Source organism: Acromyrmex echinatior, chromosome 2 (genome assembly GCF_024713525.1).
Source record: "Acromyrmex echinatior isolate Ae372 chromosome 2, ASM2471352v2, whole genome shotgun sequence".
In the NCBI taxonomy this organism is placed as follows: domain Eukaryota; kingdom Metazoa; phylum Arthropoda; class Insecta; order Hymenoptera; family Formicidae; genus Acromyrmex; species Acromyrmex echinatior.
The window spans coordinates 21,761,245-21,775,831 of NC_141853.1; positions in this window are offsets into that span (position 1 = coordinate 21,761,245).

The following is a 14,587-nucleotide window of genomic DNA, read 5'->3' on the forward strand; positions in this document are numbered from 1 at the left end:
CTTTTGAGTCGTCCGTGCGTCTTTCCTCGCATACCATTGGCCAATGCAGCCTCTAAAGAAGGTGGGTATATTAAATTCCACGATATACTTGTCAAGGCGTGGTGTTGCTTCAGGGGGCCACCGTGCTGAAAACTCTTCGGCGACACACCATTGCCACACATCACGAGACTCGCCCTTCGTTCTCTGCCTTGTTTGCGTAGCCTCCTCTTTCTCATTCTCGACTTCGCGGGGTGCAAAACTGACTACGAGGTCACGCAGCGCCTAATAACGGCGTATTAACTTCGTCATCCGTGATCTCAAAGCGATCCGTTTTAACAGATTCACCAAGAACGCCGTTCTCGCGCTGAGTTTCGCAACATTCCGCAAATATACATTTCAATTAATTATACTGACGGCTTCACTGTGATATAAAGAAAGACGACGATTCGTGAATCTAATACAAATTCAAAAGTGCAAACACACACGCAAGTATATCTCGAGTCTTGTTAAAATTTAATGAAGATTTTATTTAGTTTTGATGTACTTCGATTAATTACAATGACAAAGTGCATAACTTTATATTTACTAATTATTCAACAAATAATTTTAAATAAACATTTTTCAAGATAATCATTACAAAATTTAGTAATGAAGTATTATCAAATTATCACATTTACCTCATACATGCGTTATTTATTTTTATCGATGACTACGTTTGCACTTCAATTGGATTTAATAATATATCTATAGCTATGAAACTGGCCAATCACAGTTATTCTATTCTTCAGAGGAATAGTTATGAGTCAGTTTATAACTATAGATATTATTAAATCCGATTAAGGATGCCGTGTAAACGTAGTCGATATCTTGATATTCGATCTTTCGTGTTTACAGGAGGGTACAGGAGTAATGCCTATACGAGGCATCGCGATGTACTGAATTTGAATGACAGGCATGAAACGCCAAGTGCAATATGTGCGAAAATGACCATACCATGATGACAAGGATGAAAATTGATTTGTCGTAAGGGTCGGTCTTGTAAGCAATCCAATGGATCCCATGGAGGTCATCATAAATATGTGAACTAAGTATCCGATCCGTCGTGACTCGAATTTCGTGGTCCAGCGTGGGTTGAAGCGTAGTTTTATGTGTCAAAGCAAACCGTTTTCACCTCGCAAAGAAATCGCCAAAAGACGACAGATCATTACATTAATTTTTGTAAACGCGTTCCGGGTAAAATTGCTACAAATTGACGATTGTTGGACGCAATAGGAGTTTGTTGTTGAGTATCTTAGAGGCAGTCATGGTTAATTCCGTCTTTCCCTTAGCGTTCAACGAACGAGGGACCAATTTTCGTAAACCTTTGATGACAACATGGCTACCGTTTGGTCTCGAACGCAATAAAGAGTGAACGGAAGTGCGCCCCGTTCGGCGCAGAATCCAGCAACAGGTTGCAAACCATCGATGCTGCGCGCTATCCTAGATGATTTATGAATCCACTGGGGAATGCAAATTTTCTTCTTTTACACCTACTTCTCCTCGTCCATCACGATCACATTAGATAACGTTAGAATGCCAACTGAAAAGAGGGATGTAATTCCCCTTTTCCTCCTGCGAAGTAAATCATTGTTTGAATGTTATACGAGATGGTTTTGATAGAAAGATTTTTATTAGACGTTGGCAAAAAGTGAGAAACTGTTTTATAAACTGTTAAATTTGTATTTATATAGTCATGTAATATGACTATTGACTTTGTACATTATATATCTCTATTTATTTATCTTTAAGCAAATCTTTCTTTCCATAAAATTAATGTAATGGATATTTTAAATAGTACAGTGAAATTTTAAATAATTCGAGATTAATTTAACTTCAAACTTGTTTAAACTCTTTGAACATCAAGATACATTCGAATTGTTTGAGTTTATCAAATTGGGTCCGAAAATCAAAACGAAGCAAATAAAATTGTTGATTTTCTATTTGCAATAAACATTTTTTTGTTCAAGTTTTCTTTAATGTTTTTTTCAAATGAATTGATGGAAAGAAGATCGACTTTATATAAATTATTTAAACTTGAAATCGATCACGATTTCTTAGAATAATTTTAATTTTAATTTAATTTAATCTTTTAATTTAAACTTTACTTTCAAATACTTTTAACAAATTCTCATCTTGATCTTCAAATAAATATTTGAATTATTGAACGTTATATTATTTGATTTTATTGAAAACATTTTTCTAATAAAACTACAAAATAAAATTATACTGATATTACGAAGTAAGAAAAAGTATACTTTTCTTTAAACGAATGATTTATCAATATAAATATCAATATACATAAGTCATTATTAATAAATACATATGTATTAAATATATATTTATATAAGTATATGACATATACTTTTTCTTTTTTGGAAATTGATATCCAGAAATTGATTTTATATAATATCCTATGTAATAAGCAATAAAAACATTGCATTCGGATAAGATAAGGATCTCTTTGAGCACGTGGGAATTTATATAATTAAGTTGTATATACATAAATATTATAAAATACACGAACCTCGAGCATATTAGTGGTCCTTCTTACTTGCGTATTCGTGGCGATGGTCTTGAAAATATCAGACATAAGTCGAGGCAGAGGACTCACGAAAGGCGACAGGTCCGATGTACGGGAGAACAATAAAAGTAAAAATCGGTAAGATATGTGAGTAATAAAAGTGGACAATGGAGGGGCAAATTAATATTAAGGTGAGCCTGGATGCCCGGGGGCTGCATCGGGACTGTGAAGGAGAGACCCCGACGTATCCTGGACGCGAAAGGGACCTTTCTCGATCGAAGGTAGGTGGGAAGAGAGCTGAGGATCGAGTAGGGACAGTAATTTATCAACCGTAGATAGGAATCTCCATGGTCGCGTGTACGGAATCGGCAAAATATTGTCCATTCCCATAGGTCCCAGATTTCTAATCGAACATGATTGGTATAATTGTTTATGTCGAAGAGATCGATTTTGCGTTATTCTGATTTTTTATTAATAAAATTGTCGGCCTAGACGACGCAAATTCACACTTTTGATCAAGAAGACGCGCATTCGTCATCGAAACTAAGAATTGTATGGACAACTGTTTCGCTGGAAGCGACGCGCCAGTCGAAAATGCCAGACATACCAGCGGGCGCGCGCCCAGACGCCGCCTGCTTCTCGTAGAGAGAAATAATGGGAGACGAGAGGAAATAAAGGATCGTCCGTTCAAAGAGTTGGAACTCAATGAACAGATTGGGATGCGCGTCTCTCTCTCTCTCTCTCTCTCTCTCTCTCTCTCCCTCTCTCTCTCTCAGCTCTTTCGCAGTGTATAAAGCTAGTCCATTCTATACGTAGACGTACGAATGATCAACATACGCGCTTTGTTTTCCTTCTTCCATGATATACTCTCTGTGTAATGTGAACGCTATTGTGAATATGATAGCTTTGGAAGAGGATTCTGATGTCATGTCATAATTGGTGAATGATAGATATATTTGCCTGTGATAGGCGTATAACTACGTACACGTTCCATATGCGTAAAGGTGTTAAATAAATCGACAGATCGTGCTTCTGAATTCAGTACCTCTGAATGCATCAAACGGTTTTGTAATGCACTGCAACTGGTTCACTGGGGTGAGTCTAAGGACAATGTAGCAACCCACTGGTAATAAGTAGCAATTTGGTAGGCAAATCTTTAAGCACCCTGTACGACCGTTTTTGTAATCCTATGCAAAATACCTATTTCCATCTATTCTTTCTGAATGCGAGTGCTAAATATTCATTGATATTTTTTTGCAATTGGACAAAATAAAAATTACGGACACTATCATGTACCGAAAACCAATAAGGAAAAATGGAATTGCAATTGTGTCAAGAGTTACTGTCTAATTTTATAGATGATTAATTTTTGTGTTTTTGTATCTAAATGAATTTTAACTGAAAATTTTTTAATGCTAAATTTTTCTAAAAATAATAATTATATTTATAATTTATAATATATGTTATCAATGTTAAAAAACTACATCTTTTGAATTTGATTTATAATTAATAGTTGTTAATGTTAAAATAGAACTTAAAAAAAAAAGAAAATAAAAAACTTGATTAAACTTGATTTTATAAGTTTGTTATAATATTTAATATCTTTAATTAAAGAAATATAATAAGTAATAATAATTTAAATAAACTAAACTCAATTTTTTTTATGTATATACCTATTAATAGACTTAATAATAAGTTAAATAAAATCTTATTTAAAATCTAAATAAGAAGAATAAATTAAATAAAACTTTACAATTCATAAAAGATTTGCATAAAAATAGATTTACATCTCGGCATTTTTAACACCATTATTTTAATATCTGGATTACTTTTTAACCAGAAGATTTAATCTTTTCTTGTTCGCTCCTTTTTATCGAAACGATCGACCTGTTTCTATAAGAGCGATAACACCTAGTCGAGACTCACGAAACGAATCCGCACGATTGCGAACTTGTAATTCATTTACTTCAGTCGCGAACAACAAATTATGCGTGTCAACACACGCATTTGGATACTTCGGCGGGATGGCGGGCCTCCTCCTGGTAAGAGAGACGACTTAGAGTAGAGCACGATGCACACAGGCGAGAGGAATGTAATAGTGGTGGTGGACCGGCGGGGGCGATGGAGTCGTTTCGATCGCATAAATCTCGCGTATTCGGCTGCGTGGCGCGTCGTGACGGGTTCTAACGATATATTCTGATATAATTAAAACAATAAATAAGATGGCGTCCCACCGCGAGCACCAGGGGTCGATCTCTAGTTCGGTACCTCCTGCTTTACCCCCGGGCTCCTCCATGCCTGGGTTGCTTCTTTTCCTCTTCGCGTGCCTTCGAAAATTACGTTCGCGTACGCGACTCGCGTACGCTGTTCCGTAGCCTCTTTTTTCTAAGAGTAACTGGACACGAATTAAACGTATATCACGCGACGAAGTGAACTTTTTAGGATCCTCAATTTAAGATCATTTTCACAGACATGATGTAATCCGAGCAACGTTGCTTACGCAGCGTTATGTGGAAAAACAGCGAATATTGTGATATAACTATTAGATAAATATTTATTATAAATATGTAATCGTTAACTATGATCTTTTTCTTAAAATAGAGTTGTGTTTGATTTATATACGATCACGTCGAATCGCCTTATCGTTCTCCACGTCGCTCATCATCCATCAGCGGTCGACCCGTTTCTTCGAGCTTGCTATGAGGATAATTTACGAACACATACCTGTGCGTTCGCGGGCTCGCGAGCCACGAAGAAGCGTGACCGAGGGCGTGGCGAGGCTTAATTACTGCTTAAACGGGAGTCCTCTCCGCCTACCAAAGTATAAGCTATCATAATCCTGAGATGCCCCTTCGACCTCGACTCATTATCCACCGGGATGTTATAGTTGCGGGGGCTAACCACGCCGAAGCAGGTTAGCGGTTGGCCACTGGTAAATTATACGTTAGTTTTAAATTTGACCTTATCCCTGCGCCCACAGATCCGTAATTTATCCCTTCCACTCCTTCCGAAATCGTTGGGCGGATCGATGTTTATCTTTACACTTTGCAATCATAATTTACGATCGCATCAAAGGAGTTATTAACAAACACGGAATAAATATACGTGAATTGTTGCATGTCAACAATTTCTATAAGTTTTTCCAATATAAAATGGAATAGGATGATGAAAGGCTCGTTAACTTCAATTTTGGCCATGAAATTACCTTAATTTCTCATCCAAGCCATTTTTTCTCGTTCAAAAAAATGATTCATTCAATCTCTCCTTTCTGATGAAAAGATTTCGTCTCGCTTCGTTTGATCTTATTGTTTTTTCCATCCTAATTTTCCACTTCTTAGACCTCTCAACAAATCTAAGATTAATTAATGACTCTGTTTCGTAAATAGCATAATTTCAAAAAATTATGTTAAAAAAAGAAACAAATTGTTACATTTATAAATTCTATAAAAATATATAAATTTACATAAAATGTAAATTTATGAAAATTTTTAAAAATAAATTTTTAATAATAGTATTAGTTATTAATAATAATATTTTTAATAATAATTTTGAAAGTTAATTTCTTTAATTTTATCAATCTTGATATTTAAGAGGTGGCACACAATTGCTCTACGATAATTCTTATTGTGTTCTTATACGACAGTTGCCATTATGTAAAATACATATAACGATGCTGAATAATTCATAACCGTCAATATATTCTTTCGGTAATTGTATTTTCAAAATAGATGATTTTCTCGATCGAATTCATTGACGATATGCGGGCTTTTTCATCTCCATCTCATGGAGGCGCTACTCTTACGGATGATACGGGGAGTTACAGTTCGAGTAAAGTGGTCGGACCAATTGAGTGGTAATCGAGTACATCCCCTAGCAAACTTGATCATCGCGGATAACAGACTTATCTAGCCGCCAGTGAATTAGGGTGTATTGTAAAAGAGTCGTTACCCTGATCGTTATTAGCAACGGTTATTCACGAGATAAGGTTCCTGTACTCTTCCCTCATCATTAAACAAAATAACATTATTAATATATATATATGATGAATAAATATACAAAAGAACGGATATTTTCTAACTTTTGTATCGTTTCTTAATATTTTCATTGTGAATAGTTTTTCTGCGATTTCTATTTTTCTTTATTGATAATGATCATGATGAACTAATTTAATTTTTTTGATCAACAAAACTTAAAAATTTTAAGAAATTATTTAAAAATTAATTTTCTGAAAGAAAATGCAAATACATATATGTATATTTGCAAATATATAATATATATATAATATATATATTTGCGTTTTTCTCTATATTAAAGAAAATGAACATAACATATTTTAATTTACAAGACTTTAAACTGAAAGAGCAATTAGTTGTTTGCGAAAAGAAATTACATCTTAAAAAAATTTTACTAAAGAGAAAATTACAGAAAGAAATAAACAAGATATTCCATGTATTAAATCTTTTAATTTTCATATTGAAAATACGTTAATAGTTTAATCGATGTTCATATTAATCTTTGTAACATTAATCTCTCTAACAAAGTCAGATGTGTATCTCTGCAGTATGTTAATTGAATCTTTATAGGAGAGCGGAATTATGAAAGGATGAAAAGTACTTAATCTCTCTCTTAAGTACAGTAATGGTCGCAGGGCAAAGAAATTTTAATTATACAATAATTAAAAAAGCCAAGTTTTCCAGCATCAACGCATTTCCGTCTATCTTTCCCCTTGATTTGCCGCCCTCTACTTCTTTCTTTTTCCTTGATTCTGCTCACTGCCTCGTGTAATATACAGCGAACACGATAAATTAATAAAGCCCGCTCAGTTATCCACAGCGCCGCGTTGTTAATTTCATGATGTACGTTCGCGTTGAGTTTGTGGAGCGATAATAACTTTGTAATTAAAGAAGAAAATACGACAACCAGCTCGAACCATTTTTTTCGGAGCCGTCCAACAACAAGGATGTAGGATATTATCTCTTAATATTAAATTTAATACTAAATTTGAAAGGGTTAAGGCAACATGCTAAATCATATTAAATATATTATAGCTAAATTGAAGAAAACTTACTAACAAAAACATACTTCCTTTCATTTTTGAATTTTTTCCTTTTTCTCGGAAATATATACTCAATTCTTTCAAGTTGTGCAATGTGAAAGTAAAAAATATACAATAAATATATAGTAACCCAACATACGTTATCCGAGAGACCTATTCTGGAAACGTCATTGGGACATTCAAAGAAATCTTTTGGAGTTTGAAGACCTGTACTGTATGGGAAAATATTTACGAGATAATTTGTTTGTTCGATTACTACTTTCTTAATAATAAATACCGTAAAACTGTCCAAAAAAAGGACGAGGTTTTCCTGTACGTTAACTATTTCTAAAAAGTCATTTCAGTCATTTCTAAAAAGTCAAGCCTTTTTTCATGAATCATTGATTTTCTTTTCTTTCCTTCTTTTTAAAAAGCATGTCTGCCCCTAAATTCAAGTATTTGCATCCTAAAAAGATTCGTGACAAAGATATAACGGCTATAAAAAATGTATGATCGAAACTTTATTGTTATATGTTATTTGTTTTTTTTTTAATTTGATATTAAATAATATATTTATTACCAAATACTCTGTATATTAAAGAACTTAGTAATTTTTAGTGACTTGACATTCACTTAAATGCTTTTTTTATACAATATTTTTAATTTTCATTTTCTCGGCTATATTTATGATTCATATAATTTATAATCTCTCTGAACTAGATAAAAATTTACATTAGACGAAGAACAACTGTTAACAATTGTTAACAACTGTTAAACTGCACAACAAACTGCTTTCATATATTAACAAAGTACTCGGTAAAAAAATTTTCAGTAGCTGTAGACTTTTTGTCACGTAGAAAATCGTCAGTAAGATGTTAGGAGAGAATCACAAAGGTAAAGTATCGCGAGGGTGAAACGAGCCAGTACACGTGGATGCAAACAGATAGAGGACTAAACGCCCCGCCGCACACGTACGATCTTAAGCTTAGCTTAAGACGGGATCACGCAGCGGGTGCTTAAATGCTGATGTAATCGTTGCACCGATTCTCCGAGTCCTGATAATCGCCGATATTTGGATTTCATTCTTCGTCCATTAAGGCCGATAAAAAATATTATAATACGTACAGAAGATCAGCAACGAAACGACTTAGGATATCCAACCGAGAAGCAGACCGATTAAAGATTCGAGTCGATATGGCACACAGGTCGATCATATTGAGGGGGAGAGCTTATCATATTTATTCTACATCGGGAAACATGTTAGGCACGAGACGATAATGTCGGAATAAAGCTGGAAACGGTGATGTTGAAGAATACTTGAATCTCAATATTGTTGGTTTCTTGAGGGCCGCTCGTTACGTACCGAAGAAAACGAAACGTCGGACGCCGTAAAGTTCGTTAAAAGGTCGACGCACGTCGGCCGTGATTATAAATTCAGGTTGAAAACTTATAATCGTGTTTGTTTTAATTAGAACCGCAGCGTGCGCCGGGCTCATTTAAGACTTCGAGTTTGCACCAGCTCTCCCGTCCCTCTCCTTTCTCTGTATCATCGTGGCGTTCCCTCTCTCCATCCCCCCCCCCCTCTATCATCTTTTCTTGCATGGCTTGTTCGCCTCTGTTAATTTCACGTGAAGCATTAGCACGTTAATAAACAGTTATTTATTGGCCCGCTCCTGCGATCATTTATTCCTGCGTCTCGTTGCATTTTCCGAGCTCGAAGCCTTTTCTATCTCTTAAATTAGGCATCGCATCGAGGAAATACACCGTTCATACATAAATCTACTCGCGATCGTAGCACATGATTTTAATAATGGTGTAGCTATGGCGAAGCAATGTAAAATATTTTGTCATTATGAGAAAAGATAAAATATAATATCGAATATCATGCACCTGAAAATAATAAATAAAGTAGTTGAATTATGTTACAAAATAACGTAAAATATATTAGAAATCTTCAGAGTGCATTAATATAAATAATGTTTAATAAATTGTTTTCTAAGACAGTTGGAATTATAAAAAGATTGTATCTAATTTTATAGTAATCTAGTCAACACGTATATGTGTCTATAAAAATGTAACTCGATTATCACCGTGGAAATCTTTATATTTCAGCTTAGCTTAATGACAAGTAGCCGAGTATCATTTCATATCATGCAATTCTTCATCGAGAACTATCTTAAAATGATTAAGAGAGGGGACAGATTTTCCGCAGATAAATTTCAAATCGCTAACAAATCCGATCTTGCGCATCGTTCGTTCGGCAAAACACGCTCATGCAAGGCTCAGCTTCGCATGAATGGAACCCTTTAATCCGTATCCTACGCATCATATCGCGTAGGATATGGACGCAAGATGGTGTGTAATCATGTACGGATTAGAACGATGGCATTTCATTGAACGTCGTTAAATGATACACATGTTTAATTTGCTATTATGATTATTCCGTAACTCGACAATTTAACAATAATGTATTTAACAATTAAAGACATAAGTTTAAAAATCGAAAAATGAGTGTTTTTTGATGTCCTATTATAATAATAGATAATACTGATTGAATATATTTTATTTTTGTTTATACAAAAAATATTTTAATTAGATAAAATACATATTACACATACATATTACATATAAAAATATACACTTTAGATTAAAACTTATACATTTATTACAATGAAATAAATTATTTTAAAATAAATTAATACTTTGGTCCAAAAATAAAAATGAATTATGAATATACATTTTTACTATCTGTAAATAAAGAAGTCATTTATCATATTGGTGAAATTAAATACTTTGAGAATAAATATTTATATTTTCAATTAATAATAATATGTATACATCTCTTTCAAAACAAATATTTTTTTTATTATCATGATACTTTATATTTTTCGATATCTATATTTTATCATTGCGTTATCATAGATCAGTTTACCATGCTGATGTAACGTATTTATCGAGCGATTTAAGTTTTACCTGGTATCCTGTACCAATAATTGGTAAATATACTATGCGTGTTAAGTTTTATTATACCATCTTTTGTAATAAAAATTTTATACAAATTCACAAACATATAAACATATATCTGTAATATTACTTTTAAATAAAAAAGTCATTAAACATATAAATAATTTAAAAAATAAATTATTGAAAAAATATTTTGTTATCAACTTGTTTATTCATTCTATCCATTAATGACAATTTATCATGGGAACAAATTAATTTATACTATTTGTAGTCATAATTTATATAAAAAATTGTTTTTCTCACTTTTCCTATTCCTTAACGATTTTATTTTATAAATCTTTATACTTTCATAATAATTTTACGACCGACATTCTTTTTGAAAATATTTTGGCTATATATACAATGCTAAAGGTATATTAGCCAAAAAATTTTAATTTTAAATACGCTTTGAAATCAATTTGCAAAAAAAAAAACAAATAACTTATAGTGATTTATGCAGCATTATGATCATATTATTACCATATTTTACTGCAGTTTTAGATATATACGTATAACTTTTAAGCGAGTACCTCAATTCCAATGAATTTTTGAACAAATACTTATTAAAATTTTATTAATATATACAAAAATTTAATTTGATTAATAATGATGTTTTGTCATTTGCAATCAAGTATTACAAAATCTTATATAACAATTAAGGCATTCGAAAAAATTAAATAACTTAAACCAATAAGAAATGACTTTTAATTCAATAAAAGAACTGTGCTCACACACACATACACATATAAGATTTACACAGATACTTAGACACAGATATTTAATAATGGAATAATCTGTGATCTATGTCTCTATGAAATTCTTATATTTTTGGTGATATTTTGAGATACGATATACATTTTTGAAATATTAACTGCCATATTCATATGTGTCATTCGCAGTCACTGTAACTTTTATGTTGTGTTGAATAACGATCGCAATCAATATTGATTTCATCGTTCAGTTCTTTATTATTTATCCGTACGTTAAGTACATGATACAACATACATAGTACAACGAAATGGTATGATATCGATATGTTGGAATGTAATACGTCAATATCAAAAGTAAATAGATAATCTATCTACTCGGAAGAACATTTTGACTTGAAGGATATACAACTTTATCTTTTGAAAATAGCAATACAATATTTTTATAGTTTATTTTTTTTAAACTATTATAATATGTGTATTAAATATATTGTCATATTTTACATATATTAATCGTTACGAACCTGTATTCGTTTCGCTTCGAATTTGTAATTTTTCCTTTGTCGTTCCTGCAACTTTATATATTTCGTGCATAAAAATATTTTTATGATTCAAAATGTATGATTTTATGTATATGTTAAATATAAAAAGAATAATCCAAAATGTAAGTATCCATTAAACTCGAAATTCCATTTCTAGTATTCCTATATAAGCGCTATGCGTCGCTAACAAGTTACAAGCCTACACTGTTAGAAATGTTTTAAAATTTCATTAACTTTTAAGTTACACAATTTGAACTTAATTTCATGACATTATATTAAATTTAATATATTTATAACTAAAAAGTATATATTTGTGTATATGTACATAAAATTTAATATATTTTTCATGAAAATATATGAAATTTAATTACTTTTCATAAAATTTACAAATACATTAATAGATTTAATTTCATAAATTTAATGTACACATTCATTACATTTAAGTAATTACTGTAACTTAATTTTCAGTTAAATCATTCATTACTTTTAATTTCATTCATAACCACGAGCTTCATTTGCATGTAGATGAAGCTCGTGGTTACATTTCTAACAGTGTACAGACTATTACTGATTGAGTTTTAATAAACATTAAAGGATGCGACTATCATTTCTATCCTTGGCTTTTGTTACGGCGATCATGCACGCAGTGAAAGTAAACGCCGTTCTCGAATCTAATGCAGTCGGTGAGGCCGATCCTTGGCCGATTCTATGGCATGCCTACCATGTGACCTGTTCTCTTTGGCTGAACTTTTGCACCAGTTCATCTGTTTTCCTTTTCTCTCCAAGAGGAAAGAAAGGAAAGAAAGATGAACTGGTGAAAAAGTTCAACCATAAAGAACAGGACCATGATAAGCATTAGTCTTTATACAGTTAAAACGTTATGTATTTGCATTGGAAATGACCCACTCATATTCTCGTTAATCGTTTGTGTTAAATTTTTTAACATATTAAAGTGTTAATTTAACGTAATATAATTATGTTATTTAAGGATTAAATTAATATTCAATGTGTCTTAATATCAAAATGTTACAATTTATGAGTAAGTGAACAAGTAATATAAAAATAATGTGTTTTAAAATGTAAATTCTAAGATGAATGAAAATATTATAGATTAATTTATAACATATCATAAATTAATTTTACTAAAAAAATGTGCTTCTATAGTTTATTTACAAACTCTGATGTACCTTTTTTGTATTTTTTTCTTTTATATAATTTTTGAGTAACCTTCTAACATATTCATCTTGTGTTAAATTAACCAGAGAATTTGAGTAGAAAGTTAGGATATGAAAGTTAGGGATATGTGATTTATATTAAATTCGATATTTTTTTAACAGTGGATAATACATTCAATATCCAGAAATTTTACGCTGACAAAATATCCAGATACTTATGGAATTTCATGCTACGGATAGTATAAATGATTATTATGTATTCTTCAATACCGACTACAGACTTATTTTAGCAGTAACTTGCCTAACGATCACGCGAAACCTTCCATAGCACCGCCGGTATTGAATACGACGATCGCACGAAGCTTTCCACTGCACTGCCAATATCAAATACGACATGTTTCAGCGAAATATTATCTATTAATATATGGTACGATATATTCAAAAAATCTTTGAAAGAACAATTTTCACTTAAATACCTTTAATGTAATAAATATAAAATAAACATTCTAATAAGGTGGTAATATTTTTAACTCCCATTACCAATTTACGTCAATTTCAATGTAATGAGTATTATTCATTGCAGAATAATCGCTTCGATAAATACTCATTGCTTATATCGTTGATTAAAAGAAGTGATTAATTAATTATTGCAGGCAACTGTTGTGCAATTTCTAATCATTTATAAATTGTTTCGGTACATGAAATTGTTCGCGCTGCTATCTGTTTGCTCGACTGTCGGTGAACGAATGGATAGCGTGAATGTGATCTTAAGCAGTGTCATATTTCGAAAGTCGTGCTTTAGGTCAACCATTACAAAATGTTATAAACTGTCTGCACAGAAAATATACGCTAAATATTGTGTTTAATGTGTATTACAAATTTTTAAACGACGGATATATTTCATTTCCCCGTTGCTTGAATCAATCATGTTACCTTAAGTCAATTCGATAACAGTAATGTATAGATCATATTTAAATTGACAAAAAATGTAATGTGATGTGTACTATATAAGAGACATACATATTCGATAATATTTAACAGTATTAAAGCGATATTATTCAAAAAAGTGTTTTAAATAAATATTTCGACATATTTAGTTGATCAAGAATATTTATTGCGTTGATTAATAATCATTAAGTAATTATAGAAAATGATTGCATTTAAATGTTGGTAAGGAAAATTAAATAAAAATTGTATATTTTAAAAATATGTAACACATACTAACATAGATCGAGACTAGTAATCTTCATTATGGCAATCATGGATGCATCCAAAGCGAAAGCAAAAGCTCTTTCTGAAACCGATGTAATTGGTGAAGCTAATCCACTGTTTTAAATGGATTTCGTGTAAGCAATTTTTACAGTTAAAGCTCTAGAGTGTTGCAGTTAGAATTTGTTTTATTCGATTTAACAAAATATGGAAAATTTTCTCTCTCTCTTTCTCTCTCTCTCTTTCTCTCTTGTAGTTTTTTAAGATTTTATTTTTATAAATTTCTTCTGTAAGTTTTTTTTTTAAATTATTAAGCGGAACTATCTAGCATATATGTTTTATTTATAATTATATATTTAAACGGATTTATTATTTTT